Genomic DNA, 7,154 nt, shown 5'->3' with positions numbered 1-7,154 from the left:
GGGCTTTATTAGCATATTGAGTTTTCAGTAAGTCCCTAAAAACCTTTCCAGTGATATAGCCTTCAAATGTATTTGAAGTTCCCTATCTAGCATAATAAAAGCCATTTAAAAACAGCACTAGCAATAAATGCTGCAGATGGGTGTGGTCTGCATACTAATGTCTCTCTGGCTCACATGGTGCTTCACCATTGTTCCTACAGCCTGAAAAGAAGGTTTTTCATATTAAATACTCAAAGAACTGAATTTGCAAAAGGAAGTAAGTGAAATTTAATTGGAATTAAGTTAATGTCTTCCTTAAAGAAAGGAAAGGTTTTTCTGAAGAGGGCCCAGGCTTTCCACATGGACATCTGAAACTGCAGCTGAGGCTTGGAGCCACTCCCTTCTGCAGTTGGCCGGCAGACTCCATCAGTACCACGAGACTAGCACCCAGTCTAGTCTCCTCCTGCACTGCTGTCTTTGCTGTGCCCTGCGCTAACCTGCACCCTCTGCTACATTATTCAACAGAGGAAGCTCTATTTCCAACAACTGCCTACATGCTCTCAGTGTGCTCTGTTGCCGGTTTTCCTCCCCTGACCTAGCCTGGGACCAAGTGCCTGAATAGAAACGAATGAATGAAGAGGCACTAGGACAAAAGACAGCTGGTTCCGAGTATAATTCTTCTTTGTCTGCCGTAATTTCACTGCTGAAATGACTTTTTTACCCTCCAGAATCTTCTCCACTGCAAAAAACTGAAAAATGACGAGCACTTCTAAAGGTAGAAACACTATTACAGGAGAAGCTACTAAACAAAGAATAAACACCCAGTGAGAGCATACTGAAATATTTAAATGAAAAAAAAAAAAATTTGGTTCTGGGGCTCACTACCCACTACAGGGTTTTCACTCTCATTACATTCAATAGACATTGTCTTCCTTGCCTTCCCCCCTCCCCTTCGTTCTTTAAGACTTCCATTGTCTATTCAGTAATATAATGGGGGCGGGGAGGGGGGGGAGGGAGGTTTGACAGGAAAGGGCGTTTCCCTGGGTCCTGAGCATAAAGGTAACCCACTTCACAAAAGGCTTGTCAAAACTGGGGCAAAACACACACACACACACACACACACACACACGTCAGGGCGGGGCAGGCCAGACATTCATTAAAGAGCTTGTCAAGTGAACTGTGATTTTGCTCCTAGCGCGGGGCAAATCGTTTTATTTAAGTTTAACAGTTGAATAAAAACCCTTCCGACCCCGACATTGGTGCAACGATTAAACGTGTACATTAAAAGTCTTCTGAGGCCAGAGGCTCAGTGCGGCCGAACCCCGCCCAGGGGTTCCAACGCCAGAGAAGCAAGACACAAACAACTCCTCCCCTGCGCCGCCCTGGCGCTGGCTGCCAGAGCTCCAGCAGGAAATCGGTTCCCCGTTAGGATACGGGCATCTCTCGACCGTACCGACGGGGCCGGCCGGGATCTTTTCCTACGAGCCTCAGCTCGGTTTTGTCGCCCTCCTTTCCTTGGCACCTCGTTCTTCCTCTCCCTGCCCCTGGGGACCACGTGAGAGAGAAGGGAGCCTCGCCGAGGGACGAGTTACACTGTGACCGTGCACACACACACACACACCCACACGGCCCGCCGCCACGATCCCCTTTCCCAGCCTCGGCGTGCTCATCACCCCGAGAGGCCGCGGCGGCGGGCGCAGAGCCTCCTTTGTTCCCGTCCCCGTGGGACGCTGGGAGCGCAGTGCTCGCTCCGCTCCCGCACCCTGCGCTGCGGCCGCGCGGCTTAGGGCTCTGCGGCAGACAAAAGCTCTAAACAAAGCACGAGGCGCCCACCCCGGCCCAGAGATTGCAAAGGAAAAGCAGCTCCTGCTGTCTCCGTAGCTTCTGGGAAACTGGGCCCACCCCTCGGCCCCGAAGAGCGGGGCACAGCGGATTCTTACCATGGCTGCTGCTTCGCGGCTCCGGGCAGATGGCGGAGGAGAGGAGAGGGAGGTTGCTGCTTCTTACAGCGCGACTCTTAGGCGGTCGATGTAAGAGAACCTGCGGCACAGGGGCGGATGCAGCTCCCTATATACAACTCAGTCACCATGGGGATGGGCCGGGACCTTTTCCTGTTGGTCCAGACCCCTCCATCTGCCCAGAGAAGCCACCACAGGAGAGTGGTGATTGGTGCATGCGACGTGGGATGAGGTAATCGCTCCCCCACCCCTTTTTCTCTAGCATCTACAGACTGCATCTTTCAGACAAAGACCGAGCAAAAGCAGCCAATCGAGCATCCATTAAGGGGTGCGGTCTTGAGGGGTAGGGGGACCGGTAAGGAAGAAAGAAGGCTGGGGATTTAATAGTGCTTAAAGTGAAAACAACAGTCAAAAATCACCCATATGAGAAAAAGAAAAAAAAAAATCACCCATGTAAGGTTTTTTTCCACCCTACACTTCATCGTAGATTTTTGCTTTGAGATTAAATACTGCACGGGAAATTCCTCTCATCTTCCTCCTGTTACACTAAACTCAACAACATTTCGATGAGAACTCAACATCCCTGATTACTTTAAAACTCAAGAGGGAGAGAAGAGGGGAGGGGTGCTTAACATGACTTGTGGAAATGTGCTCTGTTCGTTTATTTTCTTTTTGATTTTTAAAGTTTCTGTATCAGAGCCAACCCAAAGTGGTTTCTCAGGTGAAATAAATTTATTTTCTAACCTTCTATGACACCACCCGCCCAAAGAGCTAGACCCAAGTGGAAATGGAAAGAATAGCCTTCCTAAACAAAGAACCACACAAGGGACTTCACACTGCAATCATTAAGCCCTAATGGACCTGCAGTAAGTGGTTACATAGTCTACTAGGGAGCACCGCTTACTGGAAGTCTGTATGGTGTATTCGCCCTAAGAATGCATTGTCTTTCCTGACAAAGAACTAGGACAGCACAAGAAAAAGGGATGGATTTCATAAGCACATGCTACCTGTTTGTGCAGCTATATTCTGCATTGTTCTCTTTTCTGGAAAGTAACAATCAAAGCAACCGAGATCCTAGATTAAAAGCAGAGACGATATATACAATGTAAAAAAGAAGGCAATTTTGTCATAATGTTGCTTTCACCTGCAGGCATTTGAGCGCTGTCAACTCAATCCCAGCAGTTCTCCCTTATGTCTGTCTTACACCAATTCACTTGATATTCTCTGTGTTGGGCTTCTAAGTGGGGGAATTGTAGCTACCCACACACCGATGCCATTCAACCAGCGACTCTAGTGGTTGCTCACTTGCCCGTTGGGGACAAAAAGGCTTTGCTTCATGCCCAGGAAGTGGATTGCAGTTACATTCTTTTGCTATTTAGAAAGGCTCCATTATTAACAAAGATGGGCTATATACAGATAAGCCTCTGAACTGGGTACTCCTACCTGGTGTTGCAGTATCAGAGGAAGAGGTTTAAAGCTGAAAATTATATTTCAGCAGACAGTTTTTTCTTGTTAGCTGGCAGTGACAGGTTTTCAGGGTCTGCAGCACCCGCAGTGCTGACAGTGCTCTGCAGAGCCCATTCATTCCTGCTGCGCTGGCAGGCTGAGCAGGGCATGGGAGGGCGGCACTTGGACAGCTGCTGCAGGTTGTGGTGTGATAGTGGCAGCCATGGATTTTTCCAGGCTGCCATCCACCGCTCTGCTTTTCTTGTTCAAATTTGCTGCCATCGTTTTTTGGAGGAAAATATAAACCCCAATACACATTGTAACTACTTCTTGTGTATTTTGTAGGAAAATAATCCTAAATACCATCTCCTTCCCTCTGGCAAGTAAAAATATATTCCAGTAAAGAGATAGGATTGAGGACGAATGGACTCCTATATACTCCTTTCTGAACCCCAAAGTACACTTAACCACCAAAAATAAGAATGAGCTATTATAGGGAAGTGTAAAGAATAATGAATAGTTCATTCAAAATCCTTCTCTCAATATATTAATAATGAAACACACCAGACATTGTTGGAAAGAGTACAGATACCCTTTTTGGAGGGCGATGTGAGATGCAGTCTTAAATTTTATTTTCTTTATAATTAAAAAAAAAAAAGAAATATGGCATCTCTTCAATTGTTTCAGTTCTTTATAAAATTGACAGAGGGCAAAATAAAAGAGAAAAGGGTTTATGCAGTGGAGTATAATTCTCAGACCCATCTGTTCCTTATGCAAATGAAGTGTTCTTTTTCCTCCCCCAGCATGTCACAATGAAATCTAGATTAAAAAAAACCCTATTTGAACACCAATAGTCTATTAAATATATAAATGGGAAAGCAAGGGATGTAGTTAACCTATTCCTTTTCTTTCTCGTTATAACAGTATGCAAATATGGGAAGCCAAAAATATATTTTCAATAGTTCATGCTTTTTACTGGCAATTTAAAAAACTTACATAAACATACATGTAGTATTCTGGCAATAAATTTATTCTCATACACATTAAGCCAAAAATCAAACCAAGCTCACTGCTGTCAAGTGAATTCCAACTCATGGTACTCCTCTAAGATAGAGTAGATCTACTCTGTAGCGTTCCCAAGGCTGTAATCTTTATGTGAACAGATTGCCACATCTTTCTTCCACTGACCAGTGCTAATTTCAAACAGTTGGTCTTTTAGTTCACAGCAGAGTGCTTTAGCCAGGGTGCCACTAGAGTTCATTTGTGCACAGCAGTTTAGCATAAAATATTTTCCTTTATAGTCTTTATGGAATTTTAATTATTTATTTGAATGCCTATATCTCTCCATTAAAATGTGAGTCCTAGTCCCTAGCAAACTACCCTAGGATATTGCAGACAAGTTTGTTGAATCAGATAATTAAGGGAGGAGCTTTGTGCTGTGTATATTTTCATTTACTATTATCATGGTTAGCAATTTATTAGCATTTAGTAAACTGTTTTGGGATCCCTGGGTGGCACAAACCGTTCAAGTGTTCAACTGCTAGTTGAAAGATTGGCAGTTTAAATCCACCCAGAAAACACTATGAAGCAGTATATTCTTATATAACTATATAGGGTGGCCAGGAGTTGGAATTGATTTGACATCATAACAACAACAATAAGCTTTTGTATTCAACACTCCTTTGCTAAAAATCTACAGTGAGTCCAGGCCCATCCTAGGTAGTGTGGGGAATTCATAAGCAGTAGCATAGCCACTTTTTTTCTAGGACCTTTTCATCTAATTGAGGAAGCAAGACCTGACATGTGTGATGTGTGTGAGGTGGGGGGAGGAATACTTGTAGAATTCATTGCATGACCCCTTTAATATGATTTACACAGGATCCTCTCAAAGGGAGAGATGAGCCAGTCATGGTGCAATATAGCACCGATAGATAAAACACACTACTTTCCTCTAGTTCTTTAATACTTCCTTCCCCCCTCTATCATGACCTCAATTCCCTTACAAATTGGATTAGACCAGAACATGCACACTGCTACAGATAAGAGCTCCCAACACAGGGAATCCAGGATAGATAAACCCCTCAGGGCCAGCAATGAGAACTGAGATACCAGGAGGATAAGGGGAAGTTGGGGGGGAGAAAAGGGGAATCAATAACAAGGATCAACATATAACCCCCTCCCAGGGGGATGAACAACAGAAAAGTGGGTGAAGGGAGACATCGGTCAGTGTAAGACATGAAAATAATAATCTATAACTTATCAAGGGTTCATGAGGGAGGGTGGGGGAGGGGAGGGGGGAAATGAGGAGCTGATATCAAGGGCTCAAACAGAAAGAAAATGCTTTGAAAAGGATGATGGCAGCATATGTACAAATGTGCTTGACACAATGGATGAATGTATAGATGTAAGAGCCCCCAATAAAGTATTTAATAAAAAAAATTACACAAGAAACAAAATAATTGTCTGATACCTTTTCCCCTACATGACCTCCTTTTCCTTTCTAAATTCTTTTCAGTCTGGATTCTGCTACCACTACTTGAAACTGAACGTCCTTTATGTTTATTGCTAAATCCATTAGATTAAAAAAACAAACAAAAAATTTTTTGACTTTTATTGTGATTTGGATGAAAGTTTACAGAGACAATTTGTTTCCCATTCAACAATTTATAACATTTTGCTTCATTAATTTAGTTGCAATCCCTTCAGGGTAACACCACTCTCCTCACTTCCTACCTGGGTTCCCCATTTCCATTTACCCCTCTTTCCCACCCCTTCTTGTCTTCTGAAATTTCTAACCCCCTCCTTTTCTCCCACCCCCCCTCTCCTTTTCCATTATTGTGTTAGACCAACATGTATTTCCTTGGGTTTGGTCCCACCTCCTCCCAATTCCCTGTATCTCAACCCAACTGTTATGATATAGGTAGGTGGCTTCTCATTCTATACCTACCGTGCTGATTACACTTACCTCAGAGGACTCATACTGTACTTCTCCTTTTGTGATTGGCTGACTTTGCTCAGCATGATTTCCTCCAACTCTTCCCATGGTCTTCTGAATTTTTAGGGGGGCCAAACGCTGTCCTTTTGATCTTCTGTGGTTAAATGTTCTTCATGGGTGTTCTGTTCACTGTATAGGCCCATCTATTGTTTGGCTAAAAGGTGAGCTCCCAGAGTGAGTTCACCTTGTGGGTTGATGTACAAGAAGGGCCATAGTCTCGGGGTTCCATCAGTCTCCATCAGATTGGTAAGTTTGGCCTTTTTATTATTAAAAATTTTGTTCTACATTTTTCTCTGACTCGATCCAGGACCTCCATGGTAATCCCAATCATAGGGGTCCGCAGTGGAAGCTGGATACTGGCTCTTAGGGTTTCAGGCAAATTTGCATGGTCCATTAGAACTTTGGACTCATTTTTTTTGAGTCTCTGATTTTCTTTACTCTTTTTTGTGCTGATGAGAAAAGTCCATTAGTTGTATCTTGGATGGCCACTCACATACTTTAATGCCCTATCACCATTCACCAAAGTAGAATATGGAACATGTCTTTATGGACCATGGTATTTTAACACAAACAATCTTATATAAGTTGTGCAAAATATGTACAAGTATGCTACATATGTGGATGTGTTATATGTGAAAATATGATGTCGTGTCAATTTACTTACATGCCCTCAAGACTATGACCCTATCCCCTTGCAGAGGGGTCTCGGGGAGGATACCAGCCAGTCAGGGTGCGATGTAGCAACGATGAGAAATACAACTTTCCTCTAGTTCCTA

At 43.7% G+C, this 7,154-nt stretch overlaps 1 pseudogene; it reads right to left on the bottom strand.

Annotated features, from left to right (window-relative positions):
• The window catches only part of LOC123521362, an 8,856-nt pseudogene extending 3,464 nt beyond the window's left edge, over nucleotides 1-5,392 (bottom strand).
• Between the last annotated feature and the right edge of the window lie 1,762 nt (nucleotides 5,393-7,154).

The sequence above is a fragment of the Echinops telfairi genome, unplaced genomic scaffold (assembly GCF_000313985.2).
Source record: "Echinops telfairi isolate 266 unplaced genomic scaffold, ASM31398v2 ScPeMD7_12;HRSCAF=54, whole genome shotgun sequence".
Classification (NCBI taxonomy): Eukaryota; Metazoa; Chordata; class Mammalia; order Afrosoricida; family Tenrecidae; genus Echinops; species Echinops telfairi.
Note: the sequence above shows the minus strand (reverse complement) of the source record. Positions and strands in the feature narration are given on the sequence as shown.